General features: G+C 47.5%; 1 long non-coding RNA gene across 1 annotated transcript; it reads left to right on the forward strand.

The window, feature by feature from the left end:
* Window positions 1-435: 435 nt before the first annotated feature.
* Window positions 436-9,556, forward strand: LOC104973438 (uncharacterized). The gene is made up of 5 exons (XR_001501385.3): window positions 436-869; window positions 4,722-4,816; window positions 5,276-5,359; window positions 7,728-7,773; window positions 9,110-9,556. It is a non-coding gene; the product is annotated as an uncharacterized lncRNA (long non-coding RNA).
* The last annotated feature ends 243 nt before the right edge of the window (window positions 9,557-9,799 follow it).

The following is a 9,799-nucleotide window of genomic DNA, read 5'->3' on the forward strand; positions in this document are numbered from 1 at the left end:
GTTTCTCTTTCTCAACCCCTCTTATTGCTTGCAGCAATCTCTGAGAAGCAATTCAGATTCAGGCCTCCAAATCTTCCCTGCGGTTCAAAGTCTCCTCTTGTTCTCAAAGCACTGAACTGTCTCTGTAACTCAGAGCTGTAGCAGCCCTTCCAATGGTGACTTTTGGATCCTATCCTTTTATAAGAAGGGGAGCTGAGGTGCAGGGAGACCCAGTGACTCTGCCATTGTCCCAGTGACTCATCGAAGCCTCTTCCACTAGTCCTCTTGCTCTGAGAGTGATTTCAGCACTCTGATTTGCCCAGGGCATGGAAGATGTTTGTGTGTGAGAAAGAGAAGAGAGAGAGGATGCTAAAACATGGCAGCTAGCTGGGCGCCTGCAGGCTGCGTGTAGCCACTTGTCACTCTTGGTTTAGGTCAGCCACCACGGGGCCCTGCCAAGCAAAAAACTTGGATGGCAATAAATAGAGCCATTTAGCTGTAACGGGGCTGAGTGCACAGAGGGTGAGGCTTGGGAAGGAGATGGGTCCAAGGAGCTCTTGGCACATCAGGGGCTTGGTAATGCACTCTTTCCGTCTTGGAGAAGGCTGATTCAATTACGCCTGAGCACTTGGGGAGCATTGCCTCAGACGCCTCCTGCAGCCCCAGTGCCCTTGGCGGTCCCGGTGTCGACCTGCCTTCTGTCTGATTGGCCGTGCGGAGCCTGGCCTGATGGCCGCTGGGTCCTGATGGCTTGGGAAGTGAGAACTCCACCTCCCGGGCCTGGCTGGCCCCTGCTCTGTGGGTGCCAGCTTTTGATTGGGAGATCCCAGGAGCTTGGAGCTGTCCTCTGAGGTTTCTGGGACCGGGTTGAAGGGAAGGACTTTGACAGGGTGAGTTTTGTCGTTTGGTTCTTCCCGGCCCTCAGCCTTCCTGCTTTTCGCAGGGCCAGGGGCTGAGGAGTGAGGGTGGGATGGCTTCTGTGGGGGTTGGGGGTAGAGAGAGAAGCCTGTTCTGTGGTGTGGTGGCTGGGTCCTGGATTTGCGGACCGAGGCAGGTGGAAACCGAAGGCAGGAGGTCTACCTGGAGCAGGCCTTGAATCTGCAGAAGCTCTTGGGGCTCTGCCTGACTTATGCCAGGTCCTGCGTCTCAGGTCTCGAGTGGGACATGTCCCCTCTGGTTGGAACAATTTGTTCCCCTCCAGTCTCCTCTCCATTGACCTTCCTCTGGCTCTTCCGTCCCAGTCACAGTGGCCCCTGCAGCTCCTTACAGGTACCATGTATGTTCTTCCTCAGGGCTTCCTTCTGGCTCTGCTTTTTGCCTAGAATACTGTTCCCTCTCTGTCCCCTTGGCTAAATCTCTTCACTTTCTTCAAGTACGTGCTCAAACAAACAAAGCAAAACCTGACCACCATGTTCAGTTCTGCAAACTAACCCTCTCACCTGCCCCTTTTGTCTTTTTCCCCCCAACACTTAATAACTTATAACGTACTGTTCTATTGCGCATATTTATTAGGTTTATTTTTAGTGTCTATTTTATTTATTAGGTTTACATTCTCTACTGGAATGTAAGCTCCCTGAGGACAAGGATCTTTGTTCCAGTCACTACTAGAAGAGTGTCTGGTACATAGTAGGCTCATCAAATAAATGAATGTATCTGGAGAGAATTGGGGTAATTGTTAACCCCACGTCATGGTGCATCAGAGAATCTGTTGGGTGTTGGCTGGGAACAGGCTTTCCAATAAATGAGGATCCAGTGTTTTTCAGGTTCACGCTCAAAGGCCGAGGATGCACCACCAAGGAAGAGAGCACTGGAGGAGAGGTCTTTCGGGAGTGGATATGTGACATAGGCTGATGCCATTGATTGGTTGAATTGGCCACTCAAATAGTGAGGTCTGCTATCTTGGGCATCCAAAACTATCATGAGCTGAGCCATAGGTAGCTTATTAACCGCAGTAGCTAATCGGCTGACATGGACAGTAGCTTTCTTGGGTGGAAGGGAGGGGATGGAGTTACAGCTACATGCTGGGAGGTGGTATGGCCATAGTGAATCCCAACCTTGCTGTAACCTGTAGCCCACTGGCATGTCCATGCAAATGTCCATGCAAATGAATGACATATATTCAGGATCAGAAAGAAATATCTTGCCGCTCCCCTGGGTCATACCTTATGTGTAACCTTCTCTGGGGTCAAAGTGCAGAATGGGAGAGCCATGGAGTTTGGTGGGCATCAGAGGGCAGGTCCCCAAATGGCTTATGAGTCAAACTTTTTTGCTGCATCCGGCACAGTTGACCTTCCTTGTCCCTCCGGCCCCATCATTCTTTCCCAGACCTCCATTATCCAAGGCCCTCGGTTCTACATAGGCCTGGAAGTCTTGGAATCTGAACAAGCTGCTGTTCAGCATTGCTAATTGCTCTCATACATAATCCCAGTTATTTTGAAAGGGGTATAATATAATTAGAAGGGGGTGCACCTGTGATCAAGAGGGGGTGTGCATGTGATCAAGACGAAGTGCTCATGTGCTTGGCATGCCTGTCTGTGACATCGCACGGTCTTGATCACAGCCTTAGTTAAATATTTCATCCTTTTCATTACGATTAAGCTGGACAGGTTCTTAGTTTTCCCTTTTGGTTCATAAATTTACACCTTGGCACAGGTTTATTCCAATATGCTAACATTAGGATTTGTACATCAGTTATGTCACCCAACTCTTCTTCTCTGTTCCACATTAAATCTAGTTGCAAAATTGTAACAGAAGGATCCATTTTTAGGCCCTTTTTCTCTGGAGTCTAAAGTATAGGGTGTCCATGCAGGGGCACTGGGTACGGAGGGCCTCAGCAGCTGAAACATTTTCTATTGTCTCTAAAACTCAGGCAGTGGGGCCTCCAGGCTCAACCACTTTGGAATTGTGGAAAATTCTAGAGCCAGGTGCATTTTTGTAGCCAGATGACTCACTCAAAGGGATCTTCCTCCTCTAAACCTTCACACTGTTTCTTCACTCAAAACCAAACCAAGCTCAGGTGGTTGGCCAAGCCTGGAGGAAGTCCAGGCCTACTGCTGGAACCAAGGGACCCAGTACCACTGGTGTCCACGCATGGGCTCTTGGTGCCCCTGCGGGGCCATGACCCACAGGCAAAGAGCCCTCTAGACTCCCTGTCACTGATTTCTAAATTTGTCACCAAACAAAATTCATTTGGCCCTACGCATAGCAACCCAGAGGCCGAGGCCAAAGGTTGACCTAATCTTTGCAATCAAGAGGGACTTTGCAGTGATTAAAGAGCCATTTCCTGCTCATGTGTTGACACTAGCAGCTTCCAAGTCATATAGAAGAGAAGCTGACAGGCAGAGCCCTGGGAGAGTGGCTGGTCCTGGTGGGGGCAGAGTCTGGGCGGGGGTGGGGGTGGGGGGTGGTGAGAGTTGGAGGGGTGTCTACACCAAATATGCAACTGTCTTGTGAGACCATCTTAGTACTTTCCTCTGCAGTGTGTGTACACTTGGGGGATTGTTCACTGTCAACAGTCAATGTTGGTGGCAGGGCAGGCTTGAGTTTGGGTGGAGATAGGTGTCCTGTGTGAGCTATGGTTACCTTCCAGTTATTTCCAGAGCTTGAAAAAACTGGAGGAGAAAGGCCAGAGAATGCCCCATGACTAGAGAATGGAGTATACACTTCACGGGATCCCCCTTCTTACAGAAGGATGAAGAGGGCCCATGGGAGGTCAGGCCTTAGCTGAAAACAGAGAACTTGGGGAGGAAATGGATGTGAATTAGGATGCTTTAAGATGCAAGTGATAAAAATCTAACCCCAAATATCTTAAGCAAAGCAGGGAGTTTATTATTGGTTGAAGGCCCTGGGGTAGAGGTCTGGCTCACGTGGCATCATTGGGGCTCTGTTCACTCAAGTCCTTGGCTCTGTGCCCTGCTGCCACTGGCTTTGTTCTACAGATGGCTTCCCCCTGGGATGCAGCAGATGGCTGCTGACAGCCTTACACTCATGTGTTCCCTGCTTGGCACCAACACTGGATCAAAGTGACTTCTATATCCCGGTTTATTTTGAGAAGACATGAGACTAGTGCTGTGTGGTCATTTGCCAGAGGGTTGGGCCAGGAGGGCGTGGTCATGAGGACGGGCCAGCTGATAGAGCTCCATGACCGTGGGGAGCCGAGTACCCCCAACGGGAGCCAAGACGATACTCCACTTCTTCCTTCACCCTCTCCAGAGGCTCATCTCTCTTCCATTTAGCACTTCCCAGGGCCAAGGGCTAATAATTTGAGGTTAGAATGAGAAAGACAACTTGTAGGAATAAATGCACATTTTTGCATTTCAGATCATTTGTACATGTAGCTGAGAAATTGCTCTGATCCAGTTACTTTGGCCTGTTTCCTGTTTCCCCTTTTTTGAACAGTAGTGCTCACAGCAGTTATCTTGGGCTTGTCCCATCATTATATGTTGGGTATGTAAGAGGCAGATAATGTGTCACTCTGGGTCTGGGTCTTTAGTGGAGACCCCATAGAAGAAGACCCATACCATGGGACCTCACTGGTGTTTGGGCCTGGTTTAGATGAAAAGTTCCTGGAAGTTAAGCTGCTGCCATAATGGAGTGAGATCCGGGTGCCCTGGGGGAGAGCATAAGGGCATTTTGCACATTGAAGGCTGTGAATTATTACAGCAGAATGTTTATAGTTGTGGCAGGGTGTATTTCAAAAGATGCTTGTGATGGTCTCTCCCATCCACGTGTTCTGTTTGCAGTGTGACCGCACGGCCCATCATTAAGAGGCAGAATCTTTGTTCTCCTTCCCTGAACCTGGCTGGGGTTTGCAACTGTTTCAGCAAGCAGAGTGTGGGTGAGTGGTTCTCTGAGCTTCTAAGACTGGGTCCTAAAGGTTGATACAGGTTCAGATTGGTTCTTCCTCTTTTAGGACATTAGCTGTGGGGAAGCCCAGCCCAGGGGAAGAGGCTGTAGGTGTTTTGGCCAATAGCCCTGGCATCAGTCGCCAGACATCCGAGTGAGGAAGGCTTTCCTCTCCAGCTCCAGCCCCGCTCTTACTATAACTGTGGGACAGAACCACTGAGCTGAGCCTGCCATCCTCCCAAGCCATAAGAGATAATAACAGTAGTAGGAGAAGCAACAATAATAATAGTAGTAGTAATAATAAATGTTTCATGTCACAAAGTTTTTTTTTTTTTTACACAACAATAAATAATGGGAATGCTTTCTATGAAGATCACAGAGAAGTCTTAACTATCTACAGTCTTGAGATGAGGTTGGCCCATGGCTACTGAAACTCTAAAATATATTTCAGGAACAATTTGGGTTGGAAGGAGGCTGCCCAGTGTGTGGAGTCAATTTGGGAAGGCAGTGTTGGCACCATCTTCAGAAGGTCTAGGTAGGTATACGGGCCTGGAGATGACACCTGACCTTGACCCAGAGTCCTTCCATGGACAGGAATTCACTATTCTCAGAGCCTGTATTTCCAGGGAGCTACAAGAAAGCAGTGGAGGCTGGTGGAGGCCAAGGAACACCCTTTTGTTTGCAAAGGGTGTGCTGTTCAACCAGTTTCTTGGTCCAGAATCGTCGTGCACAGACATCTGCCCAGTCTGTAGGCCACTGCAGGTCATCCTGGCCTGGTAGCAGAAAAATCTGCAGAATTAAGTGGCTTCAGTGAGCTGTTCTCTAGACAGTTCATTTATGATGTGAATATTTGGAAAGAACCTTTATTGAGATATAGATGTTGTTAAGGTCATTTTCACCTGGGAATCTTTTCTGGCATAATGGATGCAGAGATTGCCCAAGCTGCCCTCTAAGACTTAGCGAAAGAGGTTTTTTCTCTGGTTTTCTTGGAACTCAGGGCCGGTTTCAGAGAGTCAAGCTCTCAGTGATAATGCAGCCCATTTACGGAAAACTTCCTGTGAGGAGGGAGCTGTGCTAAGTGCGTCCATGAACATCACAGCAGCTCTCTGGGGGGAGTGTCAGGATGCCCATTTTATAGATGAAGAACTGAGGCCTCAGAGACAAGGTGACTTGCAGAGAACATATAGCTGAAAGAGCCAGGGTTTCAATCCCTGTGGCTCAGTCTCTGTGTCAAGTGTCCCATCTATTCTTGTCAATATACACAGATGGAAAGGGAGCCAGGGTGCAGGAGAGCATTGTTTAGTGTATCAAAGGAGCACGGGAGTTAATGGAAAGAAACAATCTGAGCAAGAAACTAAAGCAGTGTTGGATTATAAACCAAGTATAAAATAAGTATTGATGAGCTCTTGCTGATATAAATACATGACTGAATATAAAAATAAATGGGCAGAGACCTCCCTGGAGGTCCAGTGGTTGAGAGTTGGCTTTGCAATGCAGGGGATGTGGGTTAGATCCCTGACTAGGGGACTGGGATCCCCATGCCTTGAAGCAACTGAGCCTGCAGATGGCAACTGGAGAGTCCATGTGTCATGGCGGAAGATCCTGCATGGTGCAACAAAGATTTAAGAGCTGCAGCTAAGACCTGATGCAACCAAATAGGTAAATAGATATATTTTTGAAATAGGGAAGAACAGACAAACCTTCTGCACAGAAGAATTCCAAATAATTTACGTAGATACTCCACCCTGATGGAGGTGGTACCTTCCTCTACACCCGGTAAGTGTGGGCTGTATGTGTGACTTCCCTCTAGAGAGTAAAGCACGGAAAGGGGGAGAACGTAGAGTCACTTCTCAGTGGAGAAATCTGACAAGCACAGCATCAGCCAGGTGATCAAGGTCCACATCAACCGTGATATAAGTCTTGTGCATAGCATGCCCCTTTCAGATGATGCGATGAAATGACATTTTACCTCTACAATCTTCCTTTCAACAACCCATGGCCCTAGTCTAATTAATAGAAAAACATCGAACAAATCACAATAGAGGGAATTTTATCAAATACCTGACCAACACTCCTCAAAACTGTCAAGGACATCCAAACGAGGCAAGTCTGAGAAATAGTTACAGCAAGTGTTGCCTAAGGAAATATGATGAATAAAGGTGTTGTGGTGTCGTGGATAGGACCCTAGCCTAGAAAAAGTCATTAGGTAAAAACTAAGAAAATTTGAATCTGGTGTGAACTTTAGTCAACAATAGTTATCAATATTGATTCATTACTTGTATCAATTGCACCATGGTAGCATAAGATGTGGAGAAGGCAATGGCACTCCACTCCAGTACTCTTGCCTGGAAAATTCCATGGACGGAGGACCCTGGTGGGCTGCAGTCCATGGGGTCACTAAGAGTCGGGCACGACTGAGCGACTTCACTTTCACTTTTCACTTTCATGCATTGGAGAAGGAAATGGCAACCCACTCCAGTGTTCTTGCCTGGAGAATCCCAGGGATGGGGGAGCCTGGTGGCCTGCCGTCTATGGGGTCGCACAGAGTCAGACACGACTGAAGCGACTTAGCAGCAATAGCAGCAGCAGCATAGATGTTAATAATAAGGAAAACTGGGAACTCTGTATCATCTTCACCATTTTTTTCCCCTGTAAATCAAAGACTATAATAAAAAAAATTAAGTTCTTTAAAAAACAAAACAAGACACCATAACAGGTCAAGAAAGTAACTGCAAAAGAAAGTGAAGAAGTGAAAGTCTCTCAGTTGTGTCTGACTCTTTGCAACCCCATGGACTATTCAGTCCACGGAATTCTCCAGGCCAGAATACTGGAGTGGGCAGCCTATCCCTTCTCCAGTGGATCTTCCCGACCCAGGAATTGAACCAGGGTCTCCTGCATTGCAGGTGGATTCTTTACCAACCGAGCTACCAGGGAATCCCACAGAAGAAGGTAAAAAGCTTTATATTTTAGTTATTTTAAAAAATAATTTTATTTATTTATTTTTGGCTGTGCTGGGTCTTCATTGCTGCATTGGCTTTTATTCATTTGTGGTGAGCAGGGGCTACTCTTTAGCTCTCTGGTTGTGGTGTGTGGGCTTCTCATTGTGGCGGCATCTCTTGCTGTGAAGCACAGGCTCTAGGCTGTACAGGCTTCAGTAGTTGTGGCCCCCTGGCTCTAGAGCACAGGCTCAATTGTTGTGGCACATGGGCTTAGGTTCTCCATGGCATGTGGCATCTTCTCCGATCAGGGATCAAATCCGTGTCTCCTGCGTTGGCAGGTGAGTTCTTTACCACTGAGCCACCAGGGAAAGCCCACATGGAGAATAGTATTGAGATTCCTTAAAAAACTAAAGAGGAAGCTACCATATGAAACAGCGATCCCACTACTGGGCATATATCTGGAGAAAATTATTATTTAAAAAAATACATACAGCACAGTGTTCACTGCAGGGCTATTTACAATAGCCAAGTAGCCAAGACATGGTAGCCACCTATATGTCCATCGACAGATGAATGGATAAAGATGTGGCATGCATATACAGTAGAATATCACTCAGCCATAAAAAGAATGAAATAATGCCATTTCCAGCAACATGGATGGACCTCGAGATTGTCATACTGAGTATAGTAAGTCAGACAGAGAAAAGACAAATATGATATCGCTACAAATATCCTCAGTCAACATTCATTTGTGCGCCTGAGATCTTCGTCTGGGTGGAGCCTGGGGTCAGGGGGCTGGCTCTGGGTCTTTCCCCATCCTTGGGCTTATGTGACTCACCTTCCTGCCTCCATCCTAAAGGAGCCGGACACCATGGGACCCTCCCCATATATTTTGCTTTAGGCCCTCTCTGAAATACCCAGATAGTAATATTTGATGCAAATATCCTGAGTTGCTTTGCAGATGTGAAAACCTCCCACCAAATGAAAGATGTTAGCTAATCGATGACCATGAGCACATAACCCCAGGCCTCCTGGAGCCTAGGGACTGATAATATTAAGCTCTAACATCACCCTGCTACCTCACCATCAGCAAGTAGGAGAATCCATGTATAAGCTGACCACCTACCCTGGAACCCCCCACCTCCCACCACCAGGTGATTTGCTGAAACCCTTCTGGGAGCTTGTTTTTTTTTTTTTTTTTTTTTTTTTTTAGGGCATGAACCACTCGTCTCCTGGCCCTGCAGTAAACCTTTTTCTGCTCGAAGCTCCGATGTTTTAATGTGTTGGAGTACACGAACTAGTGCTAACCATCTCCTCTTGTGTTCATTTTCCTCTCTCGTCATCAGGTGCCTGGAGCTGCTGGCTTTTCCCTGCCAGGCAGGAGACCCCGAAGCTGCTCTGTCCTCCCTCCCCTCTGTAGGCTGGGGAGGGCATCTTTCTGATCCTTGGATAAAATCCCTCCTATCAAGATCATCCATCAGTATCTTCCTGAACATTCCCAAAGGCCCTCTGAGGTAGAACTTAATGAGGATGGGTTTTGTCTTGGGTGGAGAGGTCTTCCGTATCCCTTAGAATTTCCATCTGTCTCCATCCACTGATTCAACCAATGCTGCTCGAGTTTCTCTCTTATGCCAGGTGTTAGGAATACAAGGGTGAAAAAAGACAGTTCCAACCCTCAAGGTACTTATATTCTGGTAGGGCAGAGGGTAAGTAAATGGATAATTCAAGGCAATGCCATACATCTTACCCAGAAAAGGAAATGGCAACCCGCTCCAATATTCTTGCCTGGAGAATCCCATGGACAGAGGAGCCTGGCAGGCTATACGGTCCATGGGGTCACAAGAGTTGGACATGACTTAGTGACTAAAGAGAGAGAGAAGGTTTTTGGGACGCAGCAGAATAGCCTGAAACCCAGTCTTGGCGGGTCAGGAAAGTTATAGCTTGCAGAAGTTACAGCTGAGACCTATAGTGAAATTTCTCTGCCAAGGGGGCTTCCAGTCCAGACTTGAGTCTCCTTTCCCTGGAGCAAGCGCTAG

The sequence above is a fragment of the Bos taurus genome, chromosome 11 (genome assembly GCF_002263795.3).
Source record: "Bos taurus isolate L1 Dominette 01449 registration number 42190680 breed Hereford chromosome 11, ARS-UCD2.0, whole genome shotgun sequence".
Taxonomy (NCBI): Eukaryota; Metazoa; Chordata; class Mammalia; order Artiodactyla; family Bovidae; genus Bos; species Bos taurus.